The sequence below is a fragment of the Canis lupus genome, chromosome 31 (genome assembly GCF_048164855.1).
Source record: "Canis lupus baileyi chromosome 31, mCanLup2.hap1, whole genome shotgun sequence".
In the NCBI taxonomy this organism is placed as follows: Eukaryota; Metazoa; Chordata; class Mammalia; order Carnivora; family Canidae; genus Canis; species Canis lupus.
This window is the reverse complement of record NC_132868.1, coordinates 31,710,361-31,725,206: the sequence shown is the minus strand read 5'-3', so window position 1 is coordinate 31,725,206 and position 14,846 is coordinate 31,710,361. Positions and strand designations below refer to the sequence as shown.

Sequence of the window (14,846 nt, the reverse complement as noted above, 5' to 3'; positions counted from 1 at the left end):
CTTGAACTTTAGCCTTTGTGCTTGGCTTCTAGAAGATAATTTCAAAGTTCTTGTAATGTCCTGTCTGATAATAGTGTCTTTGTTCACCTGGTGGCCTTTGACCATGTCTTATAATCTATGCTAACAGTGCAGTGGGGACCTTGGACAATTCAGTATCAGTTCAACATCTGCAAGGGTTGGAGACTAAGGTCAGTCATGCTGGGGATCAATAATGTCTATATGATTAAGCCCCAGTAAAAGTTCTGCTTCCCATAGTTCAGATGAGTTTTCTTGGTTGACAATACTTCATGCATATTGCTGCACATTTATTGCTGGGAGAAATAGATGCTGTCTGCACTCCTCCACTGGGAGAGAGCAATTGGAAGTTCTATGCCTTGGTGTCTCCTGGACCCTGCCTTATGGACTCCTGATTTTAATGTGCATCCTTTAATTACCATAAGCCCTAACGATAAGTAAAAATACCTTTCCTGAGTTCCCTGAGTCTTTCTAGGAAATTATTGAACATAAAAGTGATTTGGAGGACCTTGAAAATTGCAATTGGTGTCAGATGTCAGGGTGATCTTGAGATTCCCACACTGTACCAACAGATGTCACTTGACCTCTTAACCACACCAATTATAAATTAAAGTCATTTGCTGGGAATAATAATTTCCTTACTTCCTTTTTAGGGGATTGAGGGAAGCTGCTTACCTTCTATCAACTTCAATTTTCTCATCTGGGTAATGAGAATAAAAATACCTGTCACATAAAAATAACTGTAATAATTAAATTTTTATAAGTATGTAAATGTCCTATGAAATATGTCAGGCTGGTGGTATAGATTCAGTAAATGTTAGAAACCAGCTCTTCTTTCTGTCTGAAATAATAGACTAATTTATTAAACTTTATAATTAATTCACTTTGATTTATACTTTATACATTTAAAATATTTTCTGTCATTGAAGTTGAAAATCAATGTGTGTGTACTAAATTATATAGAAATATAACTAAAACACTTTTGTCATTTTGAATATTCTGTTTGCATAACTTTGGGATAAGTCTATGCATCTGCATGACAGCATTCTGTTGCTTTTTCTTTTGAAAGGCTTTAAAGTTATATAAAGAAAAAATATCTATAACTCTGTACAGTGCTGAGACCTGCCATGATTGTGCTGGGAGTTATTTACGGAAGATCTATTTCTTCTGTTGGGAATACATAACACAAGTTTTCCTTATTGTTCTGGACATCTCACCCACTAAACCATTCGTTTTCTCTAAGGACAGAAGTAAATAGCACAATTTGTTCTCAAAGACGACTAGCTGTTTCTGAAATGTGAGGAAGCTCATGGTAAATGGGCAGAGTGTTAGAAATAAATAAGAAAAATGGGGCAGCAGAAATAAATCTTTTATGATGCCTTCTCTCATTCATTTATATGGAAGCAGTCTTTTGCCACAGCTACAGGTGACGAGAAACAACAGAGATTGCTAGTGTGAAATATTCCTTTGAAAATAATTTTAGCATCAAAGTTATTTCATCATCAGCCTCAAAAGGCACCTACGTAAACCTCTTTAAAAAAGTGCAAACTAAAGACTGATTTACAGAGAATAATGATTTATCTACTTAACAATCCTGGGAATGTGACTTTATTATTACTGAATTTAATTTTTATGTCCTTTATTTTTTATAATAAATAATGTTATTCAGACATTAGAAATGAATGAAAGAAATATTGAATTTCCAAAAATATATAATAGTTTTCTACAACTGAGTATGACCACTTAGAAGATGTAGCTTTATTAGGTGATAGACAACAAATAGTTTTATCATCAGTTTCCCAGGGAAAAAGTTTCTTCTCACCCAGAGTAATTGGAACAAGATGAATTTCCTTCTACCTACTGCATGATCAAAAATAAGGCAAATAGCCACAACAACATAATATGGACAGGCAAAATTAGGATAGATCAGTACTTATTGAAGCTAGAGAGACTGTGGCAAATTATTTTTTCCAAACATGGCTACATTCATTTGTACACCCCCTAACATGTTCTTGTAATATAAAGCCTACTTCCTCTCCCCTTAAATATGGGTTAGGCTTTGTAACTTGCTTCTAATAAGTAAACTACAGCAGAAATGGCACTTTATGACTTTTAAGGATAGGTCATAAAAGACTATACAGCTACCACATAGTTATCTTTCTCTTGTGAGGCGCCCCCTTGGATCCTAGCCACCATGCTGTGAAGAAGCCATGTGGTACAAAGAAAGATGTGGGTTTTTTGGTGGCAACTCTGGCTGATAAATAGCTTTCAGAAATGTGAGTAAGTGAGCCTCTAATGAGTCCAACCCTCAGTCTCTGAGCCTCTAATGACAAGTGGAACAAAAATGAGCTGTTTCTCTGGAAGCCTGTTCAAATTGCAGATTCTTAAGCAAAATAAATGTCATTACTTTAAGATATTATATTTTGGCTTTTTTTAAATCTAACAGTACATAATAGGAACACTAAATTTGAGGAAAAAGTTTCAAAACAAGATTAGTCTTGTGTGCTATTCAAATAGTCAAGGCAATATAGTCAGAGGGAAATTATGATTACTTTTACTGACTTTAAGTCATGATCTTCATACATATTTGGGCATAACCGTCTTAAGTCTATAAAACCCCATATAAGTAAACAACATATACACAAGTAACTTGAAATAAAATAGTCACATATCTGATAATTATTAGGTAGCCAGTATTTTAAAATAAACGGGGCTAAATATAGCACAGCCCTAATATCTATAAGTATCTAGAATGGTGTGAAAACTGAACGTTTATTCCTTTGTGTTGACTGGTGGACTGCTTTATTTTAATAACTTGTTTTGAAAGAAGTAACTTATTTAATTGCTTTGTGTCCTTGAAAATGTGGAAGATAATGTTTTCTATTCTTCATCATAATTATAGTATTTACTCTAACGTGCAAATCAGCCCTATTGTTGAAGTAATTTCAAACATTTAATGTCTCTCCTATTTTACATCAATCATGTAAACCCTAAAGGTATGATATATATGAGATAATATGACTTTTCTTCTTCAAGTGTTCTTTTTTAAATATTTGTACTAAAAACAATCACCTATTTTAATAAGGAAAGTAAGCTTGATTGTGCCTTTATATAATCATGACTTGAATCCCTTCCATAAAATTGAGAGAAATATCTATGGATGGTATAGGAAGCGAGTCTTAAATAAATGAAGATAAACCTTTTGTTACCCATTTATCCATAGGCTATCACTTTTTTGAACCACTTTTTGGTTCATTTCCCCTTTTTGTAATCTTAATAGGATACAGTTGAACAGCAGGGGCTTTTACTAATCTTATTCTAGCCTACTAAAACAAAAAATAAAGAGACAGAAGTAGTTTGATACTCTGCATACATATTTAAATCTTGCATAAAGTTCTATATCTCAGGGAGGAAGCCTCAGAAGGGCACAGTACAATTCAGTCCAGAGAACCAAACCAAACCAAACCACTTGCCTCTGTGTTCAGTAAGGGTGCACGGCATGGTGCCAGTGGTGGGCTGCCTATGTGCCAGGACATAATATCAAAGCTTGTTTTATTTTTCTTTTCCATCCCAATCCAAGAAGATTCATTTTGTAAAACATTCTGCTTACAAGCGAAAAGTTTTCATTATATTCTATTCCATTTCAAGCAGAATGAACAACTTCAGAAGATTTTATTTATATAGTCCCTTAAGTTCCCTGGCAAAAATAATTATAACACTAACAGTATCACTGGCTCCAAATTTAGATAAGACCTTCCAGTGAGCTCAAAATAATTTTATTTTCCTCTTGAATATCTTTAGACATTTCTGAAAAATAAGAAAAATTATTATTTTTTTCTTATTTTAAATATGGAAAAATGAAATAAAGAATTAAAATGAACTCTTGGAGGGCACATATAACAGTAAAACACAAAGATTAACTGAGAATGCTGTGTATCATGAAGAGCTGGGCTTGTGAAGAATGAACTGCTCATTTCCATCCTAGCTTCTTCCCTGTCTCTCCCTCCCTCTTAGCCTCCCTTCCCTCACAGATGTTAAATGAATATGTACTATGTGAATACGTGAGTATGCTATGGGAATATCAAAATTATTTATCTTTGATCTATGCTTTCAAAGTGATGACTAGATTTTCAGAAAAAGGAGACTAATCATATAGCAAGTTAAGAGTTATTCTAAGAGATATGAGTGAGGTGCTGTGACACATATAGGAAAGACTCGCTAATTTGACAAGGGGCTGAAAGAAGAGCAAGAAGCAGAGAATCGGGGAAGAATGAGTGGAAGTCATGAAGAGAAGTTGATCCTCATTATTTGCTAATTTGATATTTGTAAACTGCCTACTCACTAAAATCTATTTGTAATCCCAAAATTAAAAATGATGATTTTTTGTCATTAAAGAACATGTATAGAGTGACAAAAATGTGACATGCCTGGCACCCATGTTCCCAGCCAAGGTCAAACAAGGTGATGCTCTACCTTCTAGTTGCAGCTTTCACATTGTAAACAAGTTTCTTTTTCACAGTCTATTTAGAGCCACAATTTCTACATTTTGTGCTTTTTTTGTTGGTGATTTCACTGTTTAAAATGGCCCCCCAGGCAAATGTTGAAGTGTTTTCTAGTGTACTGAAGTGCAAGAAGGCTTTGATGTGCTTCAGGAGAAAAATATGTATTTTGATTAGTTTCATTCAGGGAAAGTTATAGTCCTGTTTGTTGTAAGTATATTAAATAAAGTATTTAAACAGAAACACAAATAAAACAAGGTTATGTATTGATTAGTTGGTGAAAATGTTGTGACCCAAGGCTCACAGGGAACTAACTTTGCATTTCCCCTCAGAGCAACTGTTCAGTATTTACTAATCCGGTGTTTGCAGAGACATTATAGAATACAACTACTATGAATAACAAGAATCAACTGTGGAATCCTAGGCAATGATTAGAGAAGAGAAGAAAGGCATTCCCAGCAAAGAGAATAACCTCGACAGATCTTTTAAGTATGAGAGAGTGTTTTATATTAAGGAAATTCAGGACACACTTGCTTATTTTCTGTGGAGTTCTCCTTTTCTGTCAGACTGGGGAAGGTGTCTCTCTTACCTGGATCCTGAAGTTCCTCTTTTTCTGGATCGTTTCAAACTGTATTGTCAGTATGTCTAGGAAGCATGCTATGTTTCATCTGATACGACACTCTTATCATGAGGAAAATGAATTAGAGAAGGAATCAACATCTAGGCAAAGACAGCCAACAATAGGCTCAACAGAGAGAGAGAAATGATATTTCATATTGCATAGTAAGTGACTGACCCAATCAAATCTTAAGCTCTTGGGAAAATTGAATGGAGGATACTTAGAGAGGAAGTGACAAAATAGGGACAAAGTAAGAGAATTGAGGTTAAAAAGCAGAGTCATGATTGTGGGGTATCAAGGGAGTAGAAAATAAGACTTATTGCCCAAAGGATGATAAAAAGCCAATTCCCCCCAATTGCTACTGGATCACTGGATTTCTTCTATATCCATTGTTTCTGGTCCATAAGGCTGAGCTGTGTTTTGCTGAGATAGCTTTATACACACACACACACACACATATATATATTTGTATATATACATATATAATTATATAATATATACATATAATACATATAATTATATTAATATATGGTTATATTATATATTTGATGTCATAAAAATAAATTTAAATCAATAATCAATTACTTCTCATTCATCTGTATACTGGCTGAGCCAGTCTTTGCTCCAGGCTTTAGGTCAAGTTCAAATTTGTTCCTTTTACTTCTAATTCCAGGTTCCAAGATGAAGATTCACTAGCTTCACTAGCTAGCTTATCATAATCTTCTCAGATGGATGGAAGGAGACCAAGAAATCAAGCTGAAATACATAGCATATGTAATAATCACCATACCTAAAAGTCAAAGGTCCAGCATGTTGTAGGAACAGTATCTGAGAATGTTATATAGTTTATTAGGAGCTAAAACTGTCAACTTAAACTTATGAAATGCCAGCAAACATCATATATAAAAGTTAATTTAATAACAATATAATATTCAAATACCATTTAAAAATTGTCATCAAGGCTTTTAAAAGTCAACAATGTTTTTAAAAGTTTAAACATTTTGTTTTATTTTCCACTGTAAAAGTAAACAAACTGTATCATATGATAGCTAAATACTATCTAAAATAGTAATATGTACATCAGACAATAATAACTAGATGAATAAAGATTCAAAAGGCAATATATTATAGCACGTGAGTCATTAGGCTTTGCTAAAAGCCAAACATGTCTAACACTGTCCCACCTGATGACCTTTTTCCTTGGTATTCCCTCTACCAGGAGTCCTCTACCCAGATATCTGCATGGTTCTTTTCTTATTTCATTCAGGTCTTTGTTCAATGTCATTTTGTTAGAGGGATCTTCTCTAAAAATTTTTTTTTATGTGTTGGCAATTGAACACCAATAAAAAATAAATTTATTTTTTAAAAAAGAACCCTCTAAACCCAACATTAACAGCACAAGAAAGGGAAAAAAAATGGATCTCTCTAATCACCTTCACTAAAATAGTGTACTTTTAGAGCTCTGCTTTCAGGAAATGTAAGTTGAATAAATGAATTGTACCTTCAAGTGTTAAATATTGATAAATTCACATTGAAAATTAGAAGTCAGAAACATTGGAATGAATGTGACAATTTGTATCTCACTTTTTTCTGTGATTTCTACTTATTTCAACATTAGTTCCCTGAGCGAACTATACCTATACTAATTAATCACTCTTTTGACCAGTACTCTTCTTAATGTAAATTATTCTAATAATATTTGAATTAAGACAGATTTGCCTTCAAGGAATGTATTGCCTAAGGATAAAGAATGTATTCTAAAAAAAAAAAAAAAAAGAATGTATTCTAGACATATTTAAATTAGCATATCAACAATTGATATGTGTTATGGGAAAATGATATGGGAAAATGTGTTAGTGTAATGTTTACCACAGTCTATGAATTAAAACCTAAGACTTTTTATTTAATAGCATTTTAAAGATATGTATTATTTTATTGCATTGTGGCTTCAAAAAATCTCTTTTTAAATTTAGTGTTAAGTTATATACATATATACATCATATATTAGACTAAATAGATATATACTATGCATTTTAACATTATTTGATTAGATTATATATAATTTCAGAAATAAGGTAAGGCTAAACATATAAGTCATTCTGCTAGTAAAAGTTAATATTTCCATTTGGCTGAATGGATTGTTAGGCTGAAATTTTGAAGATTACTGATAATTCTGTTTAATTTACTAAATATAATTACACAAAATTATAGTAATTTTTAGTAGTTAGGCCTTTGCACAAAGATTATGAAATTAGAAAAAATATATACTATCAATTGTTCATAAAAATCTATACTTCTGTGTATGTGTGCCTTTATTGCATAAGGCCAAGAGGCTCCCATGCATAATAGTATTAATCAAGAAAATGAAAGGATATGCACTGAGTGTTCAGAGTTACAATTAAGGATGGGTTCTGCCATTTAGAATCCAACTGTTATTGGTAAAGATTTGCATCAATACATACATTCATCAAGAATAAAAAGCTGAGGACACCTGAGTGGCTCAGCGGTTGAGTGTCGGCCTTCGGCCCAGGGCGTGATCCTGGAGTCCCGGGATGGAGTCTCATATCACGTTCCCTGTGAGGAGCCTGCTTCTCCCTCTGCCTATGTCTCTGCCTTCTCTCTGTGTCTCTCATTAATAAATAAATAAAACCTTAAAATAAAGAATAAAAAGTTGTAATTTTCAAGGACAGTACAATATTCAAGGTACAAGAACATCTAAAAGGAAACATAGGCATCATTATCTACAGTCAGGAAAACCATGTCTATTATTTTGCAGAACAGGTAAGTTCTTTGTTTTGTCCCTACACAGATTTTCTGCTTTCACTTTGAAAAAATTAAAATGTCCATTGAGGAAATTTTTTCATGGAACCATATATTTTCACCAGAGTAATAAGCTCTTGTTTCCTGGTAACAAGAAGGTTGCTAGACCTCTAGATGCTGTTTCCCTTTAACACTGATTTTCAGTGGGAAGGGATGCTCTCTTTCTCCAGTTATTTATCAATAATTAATAAGTTCAATGTCCAGAATTCCACTATAGTTGGACCGTTTTAGGCCAGAACCAATCACTATAGTCAATTTGAGGAAATATACCTCAAGTAAGAGCTCTGATTAATATCTGCTCTTGAAGAGCTTCTTGGATAGGCTTTTCTACTACAGTTGGCAAGAATGGGGAACCCAGTCCCAATGGTAATATGACAGAAAACACATATTTTTTTTTCTACAAGGAGCCTTTCACTTTTACATTTATAATACATGCATTTTACATTTATGTACATGTATGCATGAAATGTTCTTAAGACACATATAGAAAGAGAAAAATTATATGGAACAATATATGCATTGCTCAGAACAAAAAAATAAATTTGATATCTTCACAATGGGTTCACAATTTATATGTTCTTTTATAATGTCACTTTTTCTAGGTACTGGATTCCTTTAAGAATCAAGCCAATAAGAAGCTTATTTGGGAAAATATCACCCATTGCCTTAAAAAATAGTAAGCCAAGAGGTAAGAGTTCTAGTTTTATGCTTTTTTTCTTAATTAACATATTTTACTAAAGGAAAACATTGAATTCAGAGTTTATATAGCTAATTTTTTTAAAAGATTTTATTCATTTATTCATGAGGAAACACAGAGAGAGAGAGAGGCAGAGACACAGGCAGAGGGAGAAGCAGGCTCCATGCAGGGAGCCTGACGTGGGACTCGATCCCAGGACTTGACTGATCATGCCCTGGGCCGAAGGCAGGCACCAAACCGCTGAGCCACCCAGGGATCCCCCTATATAGCTAAATCTAAGGAAGATGAAATATCTCAGAATAAATTTTTATGCTTTTGTTTGAATGCTTACACTACCTTATTTTTTTGGAACAATGATTTTGTCGCCTGTAAGACCATATATTTTGTTCTACTGAGGAAAAAAAAAAATCTACTAATTATAATAGCAAAATGCCCTGACTGTTAAACACATTTTTATTTCAGAGATGTCAAATTATGAAAACAAGAGTTACTTAGAATTAAAGAAATATAATTTCATCATTTTGAGGGGAAGCTATGTGAAAATATTATACAAAGAGATAAATGAACTAACCTATTAATAAAAAACCCCACAAATGACAAATGACTCATATCAAGACTTATCTTAGACAAGAATTATTTGTTTCTAACTAAATTTTTCAGAATACTTATATGTAAGCTTTGAATATGGATAATATACTTCAACAGAAAATCAAGATTTTTCAAATAAAACTGTTATTGTTTTATATGATAATTTAAAAGGATATTTATTCTTCGAATGTTTTAATCTTATTAAATGCTATCTTTGGTAGTGTTGAAAACTAGATGGTAAAGATAATTAAAAATAAATCAGCCAGTCCATATCTTGAACAATGATTAGGGGCATATTTTAACAAGAGTATTACAACATAAAAGAATCAACATTAAATTAACATTCAAAATCTTAACATAGATTTAATGAGTGTGGAAAGGAAGAAAGCAATCCATTCTCCAAATAAACATTATATTGTGGATATTGTAGTTCTTATTTATCTCCCCTCTGGTGTTGAGCAGTCTCCAGGATATGCTCATCAAATCAAACATTAATTTAATTTATTTCAGTGAACTATATTTGCATGAATTTATTTCTTCTATTTATTTTCATTTAAGTAGTGATTGTTTAATAAAAATATTTTGTACAAGTCTGAGTGCCTTTTAACAATCATCATGGAAATAGTCAATTATACCACAAGAAGTACATTATTTTTCAAAAGCTCTTCTAAAGCTAGTTAGCAATAATACAATAAGACTCATGGAGAATTACTTTCATAATTTTGCTACCAGATGAGTGCATCAAAATTAGAACCTTAAGTAATACTCCTAATTACAGCAAAGATACAATAATCCAAATCTCTAATCAAACTGGTAGAACTAGGGAGGAAGAAAGAGCTGGTAGAAAGGAAATGAGATAGCTGCACACTTCCTTTCTCTAAAATATCTCAAATTGATTTCAGAAGACTGAAGAAGGAAATGAGAGCAGTGTTAAAAATATTGGTCCAGATGGTTCTCACTTACTCTCAATTATCCCCTTATGAAATCTTACTTTATTATAGCTATTGATACCAAACATTAGAATTGACTTTGTTAGTACACCATTGTGTTAATAATTTTCTTATCATAAAATAAGAAACATCATTATTGATATAGAAGATTTTCAGTTGCAACTTTGGTAATGTTTTAAAGTTTGACTTGTGCAATCCATTTTTTAACTTGGTTGAAAAAGTATTCATATCTGGGCACCTGAGTGGCTCAGTCTGCTAAGCAACTGACTCTTGATTTCAGCTCAGATCATGATCTCAGGGTCATGAGATCAAGCCCCATGTCTGCTCCATACCCAGTGGGGCATCTGCTTGAGATTTGCTCCCTCTCCTTCTGCCCCTCCTCCCCACTCATGCACACATATGTGCACATGCACTATCTCTCTCTCTCTCTCAAACAAATAAATAAAATCCTTTTAAAAAGATTTATTTATTTGAGGGGAGGGGAGGAGAGAGAATCTGAAGCAGGTTCGGCACTGAGCACAGAGCACAAATTAGGGCTCAGTCTCAGGACCGGGAGATCATGACCTAAGCCAAAAACAGGATTTTCACATTTAAAACTGACTAAGCCATACAGGTGCCTCAATAAATAAATCTTTAAAAAGATATTCGTATCAACATTTTAACTTTCTATGGTCAAGAAATGTTCTATAGTTTTCTTGAGTATGGATATTAAAATAAAAGAACACCAAAATGCAACTAAAACTTACCTTCCTTTTGTAAGTTCCCATCAGTAATGTAAGGACTATATGAGCTAATTACTCTTTCCTGCCTTCATATCATTCTTAATTTAAACTCTGTCTTAAGCATTCAAATGATACATTAGAGAATTCAGATGTGATTTATACATTCAAATATCTAGCATTTTATTTGGAAGGGTTAAATATTTCATGTAAAATAATAAGCAAAAATATATAAGACACAAAATAAAAGACTAAAAAATATGATAGAAAAGTAAGTGAGGCCAAATGACAAATATGCTGGAAGATAAAAGGTTCCCTGAGGAAGTAGCATGTTGACTTGGAACATGCAAGTCAACTTCCAGAATGCACATGATCATTCCTCAGATCTACCACTATAGATCCAAAGAGGTCTTCATGTGATGGTAAGATCTGTTAAGTCATGGAGCACTGAGAGGAAGTATACAGAGAACAATAAATCATTCTGAGTAGGTTTGGCTTAAGGAGGAGCAGAAGAATTCCATCCTGTATGATGCCACAGCTCCTGCAATGGTTACTTCTGTACAAATAGCAGGCTGTGGGCAGAAGGAACTGCACTGGTTTATGGGCACATTGATACATTATTAGCTTACTATGATCTCAAGTCTCTCTCCTTCTATTGATAAGAAAATTGACAAGGACTGTCCCCAGTGAAAAGGTAGAAACCAGAGATGATTTGGGGCCTGCCAACGACTTGGCATGGGCAATAGTCTTGTTGTGGGTAAAATCTATAATATTAATAATAGTTTATCATGGTTATTATGAGTTTGCAAAACAGCTGAGAAGCTCCAACATCTGGTTTTATATATATATATATATATATATATATATATATATATATATATAAAACCTCATCTCATTGAAAGCAAAAGATAAATAATCCTTTCAACTTTCTGTGTTGCCCCATTTTCATTTACTTTTTGGAAATGTCTGATTAGCAAGAAAAAAAATACATGACTTGACTTCTAGTTTAGTCTAGAATACAGTGCAAAGGAAGCAAGAAAAGCAAAATCAAAAGAAAAACAACAAGCAAAGCAAAAGCTTATCATATTTTTTGTCATTAGCCCAAGGAAACATGTCTACTTGTCAATCTAAATCGAGCAGTTGTCTATCTAATGCTGTCAAAATGTAGGTAGATTTCCCATTCCTGCCGGATTCAAACTCAAAAGATTGATAGTTCGCTAGCTTCGTTGTTGTTACTACTTCAGAAATGTGCCTCTTCTACTCATTTTGAAATGGAACTTTTGAGAATGAGGGGCACCTGTGTGGCTCAATGATTGAGCATCTGTCTTCGGCTTAGGACATAATCCCCGGGTCTGGGATTGAGTCCTGCAATTCCCACAGAGAGCCTGCTTCTCCCTCTGCCTATGTCTCTGCCTCTCTCTGTATCTCCCATGAATAAATAAATATTTTTTTTAAAAGAACTTTTGGGAATTTACCATCCTGAAAAAAATTTGAAAGGTAGGAAAAAGCAAAATTGTGTGTTCCTACAAAGAGAAGAGTTCTACCATCAAGGTCTAAGATTGTGTTCTCCCAGCATTAGATTCAGGGTATTGACCTTTGATACTTCAATATCGAGCTATGAATATAGTGGATGTCTAGCAAATATTACCAAGTAGATGTTAACCTGCTGGAATTCTAAGGAGATGTGGACAGCTTCAGATATATCTTGATTCCAGGTCATTGATCTTCGTTTCTAGATTCCTTGTTAGTGTTGTTCTCAGGAAAGCTCTCTGCATCATCACCAGCAAGACTAACAGTGGTAGGAAGAACAATTCCTCTATCGTTCTTACAGATCTTTTCTGAAAGTAGTTGTTTGGCAAATGTTCCAGGAATATAGATTGGTCCATTTGGTTTCAAGTGTCCATCAGCAAACCAATAACTAGGGGTGAGGATTAGAGTAATAATTAGCCAGACACAGGCAACTGACTGCATTTTGGTCTGGAATGGTAATGAGGGAAAGCTTCTCAAGTGAACCAGAAATTAATTAACTTTGTATACGTTCCTTTAATGAGGGAAAGAGATTATGGTAAATCTCACCTTTACATATCGAAAGATACAGAGAAAAAAAATTTGGAAACTATGCCAAGTGAGTGTTATAAATTCCTGACCTGCTTAAGAAATGTGATGTTGAGATTGTTTTTCTGCCTCTAAAGAATTTCCAGTCTTTCCTGTCTTGCCTCAGCTTCATCCAACATTGGAATCTGACAGAGCAGAATGCCTGTGACCAATTAGCAAATGACGTGGCACACGGCAAAGGAAATGGAGTGGTGAAAGTGATTGATGGACTACAAGGGGGAGTAAAAGGAAGAAAGTGTCCTAAATAGAAATTCCCCAGACAGTTACAAGAGTTGGTCTTTTGGGAAAACCTCAAGAGATGGTGTAATATTTAAGAAAGCTGGATCTGGAAACAAACTTCTTGAGTTCACATTCCAATTTTGCCACTGATCGTCTCCAGCACTTCAGAAAACTTAACTTCTTTTTGTTTTGGTCTCCTTATCTGCAGATGGGGCCTCTAACTTCATTTGATTGCCATGAGCAGTAATTGTGATAACAGATACAGTACTTTAAGAACAGTTTCTAGCATTGTATTAATCAGAGAATGCTGATTTCTAAACAATTCCAAAATTCCAATGGCCACTAGTAACTTAATAATTAAAGTTTATTTCTCAATTCCACTTCAATGCAGAAGGAGTAAGTGGCTTATAGAAGGTGGCTCGCTACCTCATAGGCCTCACTGGCTCAGAGTTCTATTGTGTCACTTTGCCTACCTCAGTGTCATGAAAATCCACAAACAGATGAGGCAAGAGATTGAGGATACATCCATTATCAATATTTTATAAATGTAAGTCATTATTTTCTCTATTAGAACCAAGGTCTTATGCCAATTCATTTGAGTATGGTGAAGACCCATGACTGTATTTACCAACTATAGACTATACAAGGTCTTAAACTTTTAAATCAACTCTAAAATTAAGGACAATTTTTCACGTTCTCCTGGATTTCTCGATTTGACTATATAACAGTAAAGATCAATGTTTATGAATTGTACCATCCATACCTTCCACTATCAAGGGTCGAATAAAGGAAATATACTTAGCATTTTGTGGTGGATTCCTCCTATCAGAGCTAATAAGGAAAAATATATATGTATACAGACTTCAGAGAGTGTTAAGTGCCAGTACAAAAATATGGAGATCTTGAATAATGGTAGCAAAGTGTGCAGACAGAAGAAATCTCTACCAAAGGGAGTATAGAGGAGGAAAAAGAACCCATGAGGCCTTGATAGTGAGCATCTGTGTATTTATAAGCCACTTAATTAAACTCTGGTATTTGTTGGTGCTAAGGGTTTTTATTGAGAGCACCACTGACTTTGATCAAGTAACCAACAGAAGATGCTTTTCACAATTAGAACTACATTAAAATTACAAAGCTTGAATATTGGTAATTTTAACATCCAAAATGTAGAAAAGAGTTTGTTTGGTGACACTATACTGGTATTTATATGGAAAGCCTGTACTTTAGATTATTAATGATGAGTATGGCTTATATGGCATTTCTCTTCTCCGTGTTATCTGAAGCCATATTTATGGTAAAGATCAATACTGGGTGATCATGTACAATTTCACAGATTTGGCCACATTTTCTAGAGTGTAACCTTAAGAAACCTGGATTGGCAAACATCTACTTATTTTCATCTGGTTCTTCTCTTTGGCTATTGTGATATGGATTTATCTCATCATATGAGACAGAAACTATGTAAGATTAGGACTTAGGCTTCATGTAAAGTGGGCAATATAGGCTGTTTTCCCTGAGTGGCAGTTAACTAAGGTTAAGTTCAAGGTTAAGTTCATTCAAAAAGAATGAAAAAAAAATATGCAATGGCTTTTGTCATTTATGTTC

General features: G+C 33.8%; 1 long non-coding RNA gene across 5 annotated transcripts in view; it reads left to right on the top strand.

Moving 5' to 3' along the window:
* The first annotated feature begins 2,188 nt into the window (after positions 1-2,188).
* Positions 2,189-14,846, top strand: part of LOC140622444 (uncharacterized) — a 44,041-nt gene continuing 31,383 nt past the window's right edge. For 3 of the 5 annotated variants that reach the window (XR_012022204.1, XR_012022203.1, XR_012022202.1), the window contains exons 1-4: positions 2,189-2,291; positions 5,807-6,610; positions 8,556-8,641; positions 13,633-13,788. This is a non-coding gene — a long non-coding RNA (uncharacterized lncRNA). The remainder of the gene's footprint in view (positions 2,292-5,806; positions 6,611-8,555; positions 8,642-13,632; positions 13,789-14,846) is intronic. The other 2 variants (XR_012022207.1, XR_012022206.1) reach the window with 2 other exon arrangements.